Raw genomic sequence first — 14,202 nt, 5'->3', positions numbered from 1 at the left:
TTGGGGTCAGGAAACAGGCCATTTCTGGAGACCATTTCAATTTGGGGCAATGTAAGCATCAGATACTATAACTAGACAAAAATTTCAAGTGCAGCTAAACTAATGTCTACTAAAGAATATTTTCTGTGGTTTCTTAAGTGAGAAAAATATCAAATAATATCAAATAATGTTGAGAAATGCCACACATTTCCTCCTTTTTTGAAATTTCTCAAAGCATATTAGATTTCAAAATGTGAAAACTTTACTTCAATGAAAACTATGTATGTTTCAGCCACCTTCAAATAGTGAACCATAGACCACTTTATGTGCAACGCATCAATAAATAACTAGTAGAACACTAGTAGCACTGAATAGCTGAAGTCATTTAAATGTGAACATTTTGTTCTCTTTATTTCAGGAGTTTGAGGGGTCCTTAGCACAAGGATCTGTTCTTTTTCTTCTTGTTTTCTCATTCTACCCATCTTCCATTTGGGACTGTCTCTGCTTTGGCTTCAACTATTTCCCACACCAAGCTGAAACTGACTCCAAGAAACTTTACTTGATTTACAGAATTTTTCTGAGGCCCATACTCTCATCTTTAACTACTTTCTGGACTTTTGCCCTTGGTTGTCGTACTAGAACACTTAACTACTCATTCTATGCCTCCCCAAACCTCTTTCCCATCAGAATGGATTACACCAACATACACTTGAGAATTCTTGAATTCCCTCTCCTATGTTACTTCCTCATCATCCCATTAAAACAGTCTCAAAACCCTGTCACTTTCACCACCAAAGAGCTTGCAAATCTTCACCTCTTCTTGCACACATTAACACAAAAGAGTTATATTAATTTGAGTTTCCTGTGACAACAAAATCTGAGACAGGGACTTGAGTGAGGGTAGTTGATTGGTGAGGTGATCCCAGAGCAGGAATAAGAGAGCTGGAAGAGTGAGCCAGTGAAGGAAGAAAAATCAATCAAAGCTGTGTTACTGTGCTGCTTCCCTGTGTGGGTAATGGAGCTCAGTGGTGCCGGGGAAGCTCTGCAGAACCATGGAGAATGAACCTCAGAATTTTCCCTCTGAAGGACGGGAAGTGGGTCTTTATTCCTTCTCCCCTTCCCATATCCCTTCTCCTTTCCCATTGAAAGCGTAGCCCCAGGAATGTTAAATCTCCAGAACTTCTGAGCTACTCTGCAAATAAGTTCTGAGACAGAAAAGCTGACAAAAGTGAGGTGCTTGAAATAGCATGCTGTCCCAGGGCACAGAACTGCCCAACAGAGCTTCAGGGGAAACCAGCATAGTGGGTAAAGGAAGCAGTGTTTGCTAAACAGCCTTTTAACTACTCTTATCTATTTAACTAATCTAGGCTTGCCCCTCTGGAAACCATTCTTCACCCTGTCTCCAGAACAATCATTCTTACATTTGTATCCATCAATGCAACACAATTTCTTAAGTGCATTCTCTTTGCCAGGTACTGCTCTATGTGTTGGTGAACAGGACCAGGACCAGTTTTTTAATTTACACTCTAAAAGGACACAGATAAAAATAAGCAAGACAGCAAGGACAACATAATATCAGAGAGTGGTAGATCCAATGTAGATAATTAAAATGAGTTTGTATAAAAAGACTGGGTATAAAATGAGTTTGTATAAAAAAGACTGGGTAGGTACTTGAAATTACCTAGAAAGCTATTACAAAGAAAAAAACGACAAATGACTTAGTTTGGCTCACTAGAAGTGGGTGTGCAGAGGAGTGTATGGGTTCAAAATATGTTTAGGAGTTAGTGGAGTGAGAGTGAATTGGATATGAAGGCAAGGGAAAAAGAAAAACAAGAAAGATGACTAAATATTTGGTTTGAGCACTCAACAGATAGCATTACCATTTTTTGAGACAGGGAAGCCTGGGGGAAGAGTGAGTCTCAGGAAGAAATAATGGGTCTCTGTTGACCCATGTTAAACTTGAGATTATTATTAAGGTATACGTGTGGAGGTAAACTTAAATGTGAAATTGTTACTCTCTCACTTAAAAATTCTTCTAGAACTCTATTTGCCCTCAGGATAAAGACCAAACTTGTTAGTAAGACACATAGTGTGCTTACAAAACCATCCTTTTCATCCAACTACATATTCTAACATTTAGTCACATTGATATCTATTTGCAAGTCTCAAAATGTCACGTTCTCTTCATGCCTCTCTAGATGTTGCTTCCCTACAACATATTTCTATTCTTTCTTATTCCTTCACTCTCTTCCAAACTCGGTCCTGGTTAATCCTTTGCAGACCTTTCCTGACAACCCTGTCCTGAGTTGAGTTCATCCAATCCTGAGTTGCAAACACCTCACCTTCAGTCTGTGTTCTCTGTACTTGTGTGTAACATAATGCTTAACACATCATGTACTGTATTTTCCTCCATTCTTCATTTATTTTCCCCATTAGCTGATGTGCAGGAAATTTGTATTTCCGGTGTTTAACACTTTTCCTCAATAGTATTAAATAGCTGATTCTGGTCCTTGAGTAAATCAATTAAGAAAAGAATAAATGATAGATGAGTGGAAAAAAGAGAGACAGTTGAACATCACACATGTTCAGTTAGCTACACATTCTTGAGTATAATATAATATTAGTTTTACTCTATTCATTAGGGTTCTTTCTTTGGAGGTTTATAATGTCATGTTTGTAATTAATTAGAAAACTTCTTACTTCTACTTAGTAGTTAAAATTTATAACTATGTATATAATAAATAGTAAGCTGAAGAAAATATTGAACAATTCATTTTCATTTATTATTTGTACCTACTTCCCCTCCCCTCAAAAAGGGTAATTTAATGTAGCAAACTGAGATAAATATAATAAAAGGATAAATTACACTTTGAAGAAGATGAGGAAATCAGGGAAGATATAATTTAAGGGTCAGTAAACAAAATAAAGCCATCAGTCAACTAAATAGCCACAGGGTTCAAAGCTAGCCAAAAGGCATAGACATATTTGGAAATATGATTTTTAAAAGTCAGTTCAAAATGGAATAATCAGTTTTAAAACAGTTACAGTTTCCATAGGAAAAAAAGCAAATAAAAAAAATACTGAAGTTAAGTAGAATATTTCTGAACCAAGCAACAAATATATTCCCTCTGAAGAAGAGAATGGTGTGTTCAAGTAGGTTTATTTAGAATAAATTCTAGTGTTCTTTCCCTTATAGAATAATATGATTCAATGATAACAGTTGTAAGGCTAGGTTTGTGGGTCAGTCCAGGTTCAATCAGAGAAGGAGAATCTCTGGGATATATATTTAATGAGAAGATTTGTTACAGATATTTGACCATATGCAATTGTGAGAGCAGGATAAGCAATTTCTATAGGTTATTGAGTTCATGTCTGATATTAAAGCTTGAAGTCTGCAAGGCATGTAATTGGGAAGGGAAGATAATATAATGTGGGTGAAAAAAAGGATGAGCTGGAAACACAGCAGCAGTGGGAGCCCAGGACAGTGTGAGACCTGTGTCAATTCTTGCTGACTTTGACCTTAATGGGGTCAGTGTCTTGCAGGGCTCTGCATCACAGAGCTAAACATATACACCTGGTCCAGGAGGCAGAGCAGACAAAGATGTATCTAAGGAAAGGTTGTTGCAGGCCTGAGCACAGGCTTATACCAGTAAGCACAGATGCAGACAAGACAATGTGTGTAAGCTACACCAGGGCTGTTATTTCACTTCCACCCTTCATATCTCACAGCAGAATCCCTCTTGGGACCCACCCTGATAGGAACAGGAGTTTTGGAAAGTGAAGTTCAGCTTAGGCAAGTTGACCCATTGCCAAAGCCAATGTAGTATGGCATAATGGAGTTACAAATCTAATATGTATTGAGTAAGTGAATGGAAATCTCGGATGGACTGATGGATAGATAGGTGGATGCATGAATAAATGCATAGGTCTCTGCATTCTTCCCAAAGGTTATTTCTCTGCCAATCTTCTTTGTAATGCCTTATCACCAATTCAAATCATATGTGCTTTATGAAAACAATGCATGATTACTATTATAATTAACATAAATTAAGATTAAATATTAACAGGAGATTGATGCAAAGTTTGCAGCTGAAGGTCTAACTTTAATATTAATAGCTAACTCTTACCAAGCATTTACTTGGTCACATTAATGATATGATTTAATTCTCACAACTTAAGAGTTGTCTTATGTCTTATATCTTTCTTCTAAAAGACAAGAATTTAGTTTTGCGTTAGGGTTACTGAAATAAAATTATTTTTTCCCCTAATTTTGGCCTTTCTAACCTGATATTCAAAAAGTATTGTTCTTCTCTTAAGCAATCTTACTAATCAATATGATAGATTCCCCAAAATGGTATCATCTTGCACACCAACACCAAAGCAGAGAGCTGGATGCATTATTCTGAACCCCAGGACAAAGAATATAAAGATAAAATCAGTTTGGGTAAACATAAGGTAGTTGACTGATATAAGGAAGGGAGTCAAAACCAGTTTATTGCATCTGTAGTTACTTAGGAGTGATGGACAAATGGGCTCCAAGAACTATTTAATTTTATAAATTTTGGGGGCGCCTGGGTGGCTCAGTCGGATGAGCAGCCGACTTCAGCTCAGGTCATGATCTCGTGGTCTGTGAGTTCGAGCCCCGCATTGGGCTCTGTGCTGACAGCTCAGAGCCTGGAGCCTGTTTCAGATTCTGTGTCTCCCTCTCTCTGACCCTCCCCTGTTCATGCTCTGTCTCTCCCTGTCTCAAAAATAAATAAAACGTTAAGAAAAAAAAAATTAAAAAAAAATTTATAAATTTTGTTTAGCAAGATTTAAACTGTATTCTTCAAATTGAGAAAAGAGAAAATATACAAATAATGAATTAGTTCCACCTACATAGACATATTTTTATTTTATTCTATCATTGTTTTTCCCATACTTATTAATTTGTTGGGTTAGCTCAAATTGAAAACAAAATAAAAACTGATGTTATTATTTATCCATCAACTGAAGACCAGTGAGATATGGGTTTTCTGGGATTCTCTGGAAATGTTCTAACTTAAAATTCAAACATTTTCAGAGGACATTAAGTCACCAGAGTAAAACTGGCTGAAAAAGCTGTTTATCTAAATATTATTTCAAATGGCTTTATAAACAATTTCTTAATGAGTTTTGAACAATTTTCTCAAAGAAAAGCACTGTTCTCATCATTTCAGATTTGAAAACATTTCCTCCTTTGGGTAAAAGGACTAAAGTCTGTGTGAATCTGTGATATTCTAGGCACTGTGATCATCTCATTTAATTATTTATAGTGATCATCTCATTTAATTAAGCAAAAGCTCACTAAGTGTTTTATCTTTCAAGTTTTTACTCAGTGAACTTTAAATAGTTCACAGGCAAATGCATTGTCCAATGCATTCTCCCAGGCACATAGTAGATATTCTGTAATAACTTATGGATTAATTGATAAGTTCAATTCAGTCTAACAATTATTGACTATCTGCTCTGTGCCTGACACTAGGAATGCAAAGATGAATCAAATGGAATATTTGCTCTAAGAAACTCAACATCTAGTGCAAGAGTCAGGGCTGTGGGCAAGAAAGTACAATTAAGTTCAGAAAGTAGTGCAAGTTCCCTTGCAATAGACACAAGGGAAAAAGTTCCTTGGAAACAGATGGCAGAGCAATAAACTCTTGGTGTGCTTCATCTTGCAGAAGTGTGGGGCTTTCCTAGCAGGAGGAGAGGGTATTGCAACAAATGACGGTAGGAAAAGAAAATATAAACATTTGGTGCAATAGGAAGGACAGTATAGATGGGAAGGGATGGTTGCCTTTCCAGTGTGGCTGGAATGAAAGTTGCATGAAAATGGAAAGGAGTAAAATTTGGAATGGTTCAATGGAAGGAGACTGTGAAGAACTATATTCAACTAAAAAAATGAATTTCATAATCGAGGCAAGAAATATTTGAGACTCTGAATTTGGGTTAGCTTTGATTTTAGGAAATAAACTTCTGGGAGCAAGAGTTTACACTGTGCAAAATAATTTTCTTATTTATTAATTGTTTCTAAACCTGTGATGGAGATACTATCATTATTTCCATTTTTTCATTACATTGAAGAAAATGAGACTTGCAGAGGTTAAGTATCTTGGCTCATGTGAAAGTCAAGCTCCAAAGCCAGGTAGGTCTGAAAGGTTATTAACCTCTACAGTATCAGTGTCTTTCCAAGTTTCTAAGCTGGAATATATTGTCAAATGGACCCTCATAAACAGTAACAGAGGCTCAGATATGCTTTGAGTGCCATTTCTTGCCCGATGAGAGCACTGTGTATAAGAATTGAACATGGGGCGCCTGGCTGCTCAGCTGGTTAAATGTCCGACTTTGTCTCAGGTCATGATCTCACCATTTGTGGGTTCAAGCCATGCATGGGCCTCTGGGCTGACAGCTCAGAGACTGAAGCCTGCTTTGGATCCTGTGTCTCCCTTTCTCTGTGCTCCTTCCCTGCGCTCTCTCTCTCGCTCTCTCTCTCTCTCAAAAATAAATAAACATTAAAAAACGAAAAGAAAAGAATTGAACTTCAAGGGGTCTAGGCCATGACTAACCAAAGCTATCACCAATCACATAAATTAGTTTGAAAACGGAACTAAATTAAGCAACTGCTGATTTTAAAAATATCTGCTTAGTAGCTGGAACTAATAGCCAAATTTTATTTAACCCAAGTTTATGTTTCTATCCTCATAGCCTAGCAGAAACTCAGCAAAACTTATTTTTTAAAGAAAATAATAACCTAATGATGGAGAGATGCAATGTGCAAGAAAATGCATAGAGGACAAAAAAAGAAAAGAAGGAACTGGAGACAAAAAATAATGGATTTCAATTCTTAATGGTGGTTCGTCCTAAGTCAGGCATTTAAGATTTCACATTATCCTTTTCATCATCTGCAAAATGAATGTAATATTATTCGTCCTGTAAACTTCTCACATGCTTCAAGTGAAGAGCTTGTGAAATCATGTATGTGAAATTGCTTTGTAAACTTTTAGGTCCTGTAGAAACATTTGCTTTCAACATCATGATAGCCCTTTGATTAAAGTACACTTTTAACCACTGAAAGGGGGGTTCTGTACACTTCAATGTGATATTGAGATTAAACTATCTTATTTGAAAAAGATCAGAGATGGTCTTCAAAATGCCTATGAAGTACCATGCATATCTATACATAGCATCAATCTATGAAGATTGAGTACTTATTTGAGGCTGTGCCAAGACTCTATCTGACAAAGCCATCGATAGACTTCACAAGGCATCAGCACTTCTTGTGAGGGCATAACAAAAGCTCTTTTGTAGCTCAAGAAAGCAAAATTAAAAATGGAAACAGCCAGAGATCTTTTTTCATGCAAAAAGTCAGGGAAAAAGTGTCTAGTAATACAAAGTGAAGAAATTTAAGGACAGTGACTATAACTTAATTACAGTCTATAATTATAAATTCAGTACATTAAATAAAAAATCACATGTTCCTTTTAGCAAAATCAACCTTTTAATGAAGCTGAACACCACTGTCATTTGTTAAGTGTACAAGAAATGGCAAATCTTGTTAGTGTAATCCCTGAAAACCATGTGGTATTTTATAAGATAGTAAAAACAGGTAGAGAAAATATATTCCAAAGTAAGCATTAAAGGAACAAACAAATATTTATTAAAGGTAAACACATTGACATTGAAGGTTATGAAGCAAATATGTACAACTAAATCGATGGTAAAAAGATAAAAGCAAGATGAAACATTTTATATGGCAACAGGAATAAAGAAACAGAAATCTAATATTTGAACTCTAGTACATACTTTATAACCAACTAATGTGATCCCCTCATCTATGCCTCAATTTCCTCATATATAAAATGAGAAGACTGGAAGAGATAATACCTAAGGTTGATGTGATTTTATTATTCTAAGCAAAACTAGAATAAAATTCTATTTGCCTATCAAAACTTTGAGTGCTGATATGACATCAAAGGTACTAAGAAGGCTTTTTTTACTCAAAAATTACACCCATTGCTCACTCCAATGTTCCAAATACATAAAAGAATATGTATTAGTTTGTTAGGACTGCCATACTCAATATCACAGTCTAGGTGGTTTAAACAACACAAATTTATTTTCTCATAATTCTGGAGGCCAGAAGTCCAAGATCAGGGTGCCTCTATAGTCAGGTACTGGTAAGGGCTCTCTTCTTGGCTTGCATATATATGGCTGCAATCACTCCATATGCTCACATAGCCCTTCCTAGTTGTGTGCAGAGGAGAGAGAGAGGAAAAGGTAGGAGAGAGGGTTAAGGGAGGGGTGCGATAGGGAGAAATCTCTTCCCCTCTTCTCATAAAGCCACCAATCCTATTGGATTGGGTCCCCAGCCTCATGACTTCATTTAACCTTTATTACCCCCTAAAAGCCCTATCTCCAAAAATAGTCACTTTGGAGGTTAGGACTTCAACATGCAGGGAGAGAGGTTGCAAAATTTGGTCCATAGCACCAACATTTAAAAGATGTATAAAAAAATTACTAAACTTTCCCAATAAGTAGGCTCCTTCTTGGTGTTCCAGTTATAAAGACAGATGGAAAAGTTTTTTAGGCAACTTTGAAAAAGATCTGGTGGAGAAGAAAGCTGGATCAATAATGCCCTAAAGGTATGAAGAACCAGAGGAGAAAGTGATCCTTGACAAATGAAAGTTAAAATTATTCATGCTTTTACTCAAGAATATGGTTAGTTTGAGGTTTGCTTGCAGGTAGGGTTTTTTAATTCACCAATCTACCTTTGGATGGAAACCAGCTTTAACCCAAAAATCCAAATGAGAACAAATTATATCTTTTCCCAAAGAGCATAAATAAACCCAGGGCAATCTGATTTAGTTTGTTTATAAAGGAGATCAAGGAAATAGGTGCTGGAAAACTTTACATTTTCTCCACTTCTGAAACTCTCTCATGGTTGGAGGCTAGTAACAAAGTAAATAGTCAGGTAGAATCATACTCTATGTCTACTTTCTCTCCTCTGCTAGACCAATCTGCATGTGTTGAATGCTCTACAGTAGTCAAACAGATTGAATAAAGAGATACTTGTACATAATAGAAATGCGTGGGTGTCCAAATCCAGGAAGGTCTGTAGTGGTTAAATGACATTACCTTTGGAACTAAGTTTAAGCAATTCCTGGTTCTATCACTTCTTTATTATTGACCTTGCTCAAGTAACTTGAGTGTCATTCTGTTTCCTCAGCCATAAATTGGATATGTGATAATACCTGATTCAGAGGGTTGTGCTGAGGATCAAAATAAATACTAACTTTTACAAAATGTCACGCTGTTGACACATGTTAGTGGCTCTACCGCTATTACTACTACTATCGTCATTATTATTTGATATGATAGAGGAAAGTTGCCATCATTCAGTCTATTCTCGTGGCACCGTATAAATCAGTAAGGACTTCTCTAATTTTGTCTTTGTATCTGGCAGCATGCAAGGCACTGCATGGGACACAAGAAATGTACACTATATTAACTATCATCCATGGGCTAAGAATTCAGATGGTGAAATTATGATATTTCCAAAAGCCCTTTGGAAAAGAAAATTGAGGCTAAGATAGAACTTAAACATATTGTTCAAGGTCTCAGAGCAAAGAAGCGCTGAGTTTATACCAGAGTTGTCATCTGATTGAAACATCAAGCTCCAGGCTCCATATCAGTTCTGAGAACCCTATAACCTGATGGGAAAGGGCATAACTGTGCCAGATGGGGTGGAGTTATGACAGTTCCAGAGCTAAACCAGACCAGTGACCTTTGGTCCCATTACTGCTCGGTTCTCAACAATTCAGCTGACAATAGCTCCACAGCTTTAGTGGACAAATCGACAATGGTTAATGTGGATTACAGCTGAGGCCCCAACTTGACATTATTTTTGGTTTCTTTTCTACAGACAATATCTCTTCCTTAATGTCAAGCAGGAGTAGGGCTGAGGAAGATCTCTCTGGGACAGAGGGATTTTAATCTCGTCTACAACACGCATGCCCTGAATTTCCAAATTCATTCAAAATGTTTGTCTTAGTATGCATGTGATTCAGACTCTAGGTCAGACCTAGCTTGTGAGGTTAAATAAAGGTAAAAGCCTAAGTTTCTGTGCATACCAGAGATGCCATTGTAATGTTTCATGACTTTCCGGAAAGTGGACTGGCAGAGGAAGCAATCACCGTGCTGTAGTTTTTGTGTAATATTTGTACATTCCACACCCTGACTCCCACCTATAAACACTCGAAGGAAATCATAAGCATAGTTAATGACATATTAGATGTAAGACCTCTGTTTCCTAAGGACATTCTCCAAGGCAGTTGTTCAAAGGGAGCCTGGAATTTTCCATCAGAAAATCGTTCTCTTTCTTAATAATGATCTCACGTGACATGCATTCTTTTTTTCTTTTCTTTTCTTTTACTCTTTTGATAGATCTTACACTGTGAATTCTATGGGAAATGCTATTTCTACAGAGTCTGAACTTTACTCTCAGAAATGCAGGGTAATCCTAGGAGGTTAGTAAGAGACCTTCTGACAGAATGTATTTGATCTACAATATAGCCTGGCCCCAAAGATACCCGCAGCCAGATTTCGGGAGCAAGGCCAGGGTCTGTGCAGCTTCAGAGCAGACCAGAACCCAGAGCGCTCGGGCCCCTCACATTTGTCCATGCAGGATAAATCACATACTCTAACCAAGGTTGTGGCCACAGTTTGCCAACCAGATCTGTTTCCTCCCAGGAGAAACTCATAGTTGAATGTGATTAAAAAAAAAAAAAAAAAAAAAAAAAAAAGAGGGAGAGAAAGAGAGAGAAAGAGAGAGGGAAAAAAAAAACCAGCCAATGTGATATATTTTAAACATCCAGGAGATTTCACAGCTTCTCCAAGGGAGTAGATTTCCAAGTGGATTTCTAATAGTAAACTTAAGTTGAAATATTAGTCTCTGCTCCTTACATATCCCAGACTATCGGTGGACAACTAAGACACTGATATGTGACCAGCCTGGGAGAAGCTTTGGACAATTAGGTCTTGACTTTAAAAAGTACTTTTATTTGCTTCAAAAAGGACTCTTGCACTAACGTTCTAACTACTGAAAAGCCAAAACCCTCTCTGTTAAAAAATGTATCCCTTTAAATATATCTCACAGGAAGCATAGAATTCTTTTTTGTCTCTTTCTGAAATAATCCAATTGTAACTGCTGAAAAGGACTTCCTAGAATGAAAAAAAAGAAGTCTAGCAGTAAAACTCTTTTTGTTATTCTAAAAATGAGGCAAATGTACTATATGGTGGGGAGGAAGAAAAAATTATTTTCTTTCATAAAATGTTTTTTGTTAAGTCAACATTATATGTGAAATCATAAGCCTATCTGTGGAGCTAGATTGCATAGATTCCCATCTTGGGTGAATTTCTTCTTATATTCTTTAGTTTCTTTGACCAAACCCCCCCCCCAAAAAAAAAAAAGAAAAGAAAAAAGAAAAGAAAAGAGAGAGAGACAGAGGGGCTAGCAATAGTGCTTACTTTATGGGTTCTTGTGAGAATTAAATATGTTAATACTTGCAAAACACAAAGCACTCAATAAATGCTAGGTATTATTGTTAGCAGCTATTCTAAAAATCTAAACTTAATAGAAGGCATATTTTCCTCCTAAATTTGGATCTCTATGTATCCAAACTATGTCGTAATCAACTATATGCATTCCCTGGGAGGCCAGCTAACTCCACCAGGACATGCCTGGCACTTGGTTTCCAAATAGACTCGCCATCTTATCCTATTAAGCACTTATCCCTGTATGTTGTAATTTTCTTTACTTGATCATATCCTTGTTTGTGTGACCTCCTGAAAGGCAATTGTCTCAGTAGATACTAGCTTCCTTTTCCAGGAATGCTCCAGGTAAGAATAACCATAGACATAATATTTTCTGCTGGAAGTTGACTATTGCGTATATTACTTAAAAAAAACAATAACTCTGCTTTAATAAGAACATCAAAAACCTTCTTTGAATGTAAGAACAAATAAACTTGGAGCATAGCCAGATCTGGGTCCATAGATTATCCACCTATGTATCTCCTGCAGTTTAGGAAGAGAGGTGAGTTGATCTGGAGACTCACTCAGGGTCCTGACAGGAAATTGATGTAAACCAAAAGGAGCAATTATGGAAACTTTAATGATAGATCTATTTACAACCTGGGGACAGGGTTTAGGAAACCAACAGGAGACAACACAGCAATAGCAAGATTGTTCTTATTCTCTGTCAATCTGAACAAGCAAAAGGAGGGAATAGCACCAGGAAGCAGGTGACCTGTGCCCGTAGGAGAGGTCTGGGGGACAGAGGTTGTGGCCAGTCAGCAACAGCCAACTTGCCATCTTGTCAGGAGGGAGCTGAGATCATAAATATTCCACACTTTATCTTCTTCCACTATTTGTACCCTGCCAGGCCTTCTCATTGTCCAAGTGCAAACCGAAGTCAGAAGCCAAAGAACTTTAGATGATGCAGTCACTGTGGCCAGCTTCCCCAGAGCTCACAATAAGGTAGAAAGGGATGACAGTGAATCTGGGGATGCAAATATCCTGCAGGGTCAAGAAATGCTCTGAACAATACATCGAAGCATTTCATTTTTTTAAATGTTTATTTATTTTTTTAGAAAGAGGGCACACTTGCAGAGGAAGGGCAGAGAGAGGGGGACAGGATCTAAAGCAGGCTCTGTGCTGACAGCAGACAGCCCAATACAGGGCTCAAACTCATGAACCTCAAACCCATGAACTGCCAGATCATGACCTGAGCTGAAGTCAGATGCTTAACCTACTGAGCCACCCAGGATCCCCACGTGTTTCTTTTTTGTAGCCTTTCGCATGCTATAAAAGAATCCGGAAAGCTGGTGTTAAAAAAAGGCTTTCAGGTTTCAGAGAACCTCTCCAAATCAGAGTGTCAGAGTGCAAACCCATTAAAATAGAAAAATAATGACAGAAACTGGTTCTGTTTTTATATCTAGGGGGCTTCCTAGGTTCATATTAAAGATAATTTGAATTAAACTTTGTTTGGAAACTTTATCAACTTTTGACTGAAGGGAGATATATTTCCAATAACTAGCTGTTCCATATCTAAAACAGGAATCTCCTAACTTTGTTGACCATAAAGTCTGTCAATAAGGAAAAGCTGAGCATGCACTCATAATACATATGTACTTATTAATAAAGTATATATAATATACATATATATATATACACTATTCTAATATTTTACATGCATTATGAAACACATAATTGTGGAAAGTAATAACAGATGAGACAAAACAAACATAAATAGAGTTTAAGATTTTCTCCCTTACCCCTATGCACATATTAGTTACCCACTTTACACATGGATTTGGAGACTCATTCAGTCTGTAGAGACCTTAAAAGACCATTAGAATCCCACACTTAACCCAATGGTATTCTAGGCACAGTATTATTCTATCCCATGAACACTTTAGAAGTCAGGCTCTTAAGACAGAACACAGCCACCAAAATTAGGATTTTCTGAATGATCAGAAGATGCTAAACAAATACCTAATTTCTGAGAAACATGTTAAGGTATAGCTAAGTGTTGGCAGCACTCTGTTCCAGTAACCCCACTGAGAAGGTCTCATCTTCATTTTACAAAAGCGGAAACTAGGGCATAGAATGTTTTGGTAACTGTTCAAGATGATCTTTTTCTGTCATAAAACCCAGGTATCCTGAGTTCTAGTTGAACATTCAGTCTCAAGATACATGGCTTCCTACCTAGAAAATTTTTTATAGAAGAAATTTATGGAATAAACCAGCATTGGATCACAGAAAAGTCTCTAGCAGGGAAAGATATGTCATGGTGCCTCAGAGAAATTATTTGCTCAGAGAAGTTAAGCAAAATGCCTGATGCTTACCTGGTCTCTTGGTTTCTGCTTTTCTCACTGGGGCTGAGAAATCCAAGCCCTTCTCACTGGAATGTGAGTCACTCTGGGCCTGGTACTATGATTATCAGATTATCATCCCTTTTTCTCTAGCACCTGATAGAGTGGCTAGCAACATAGATTCCCGATAAAATGGCCAAATAAGTAAATGTTTACTCTTCTGAAACATAAATTGTGTGTCTTCAAGGCAGTGAGAAATTTGGCAATCAGAATTAGAGAATTATCTCAAAGTATATATATATACACATATACATATATATATATATACACATAT

At 37.0% G+C, this 14,202-nt stretch overlaps 1 long non-coding RNA gene across 2 annotated transcripts in view; it reads right to left on the bottom strand.

Annotated features, from left to right (window-relative positions):
- Positions 1-14,202, bottom strand: part of LOC144616053 (uncharacterized) — a 323,120-nt gene that overhangs the window by 130,956 nt on the left and 177,962 nt on the right. The window lies entirely within an intron of this gene.

This window comes from Panthera onca, chromosome B1 (genome assembly GCF_046562875.1).
Source record: "Panthera onca isolate mPanOnc1 chromosome B1, mPanOnc1 haplotype 2, whole genome shotgun sequence".
NCBI lineage: Eukaryota > Metazoa > Chordata > Mammalia > Carnivora > Felidae > Panthera > Panthera onca.
This window is presented reverse-complemented; position numbering and strand designations above follow the sequence as displayed.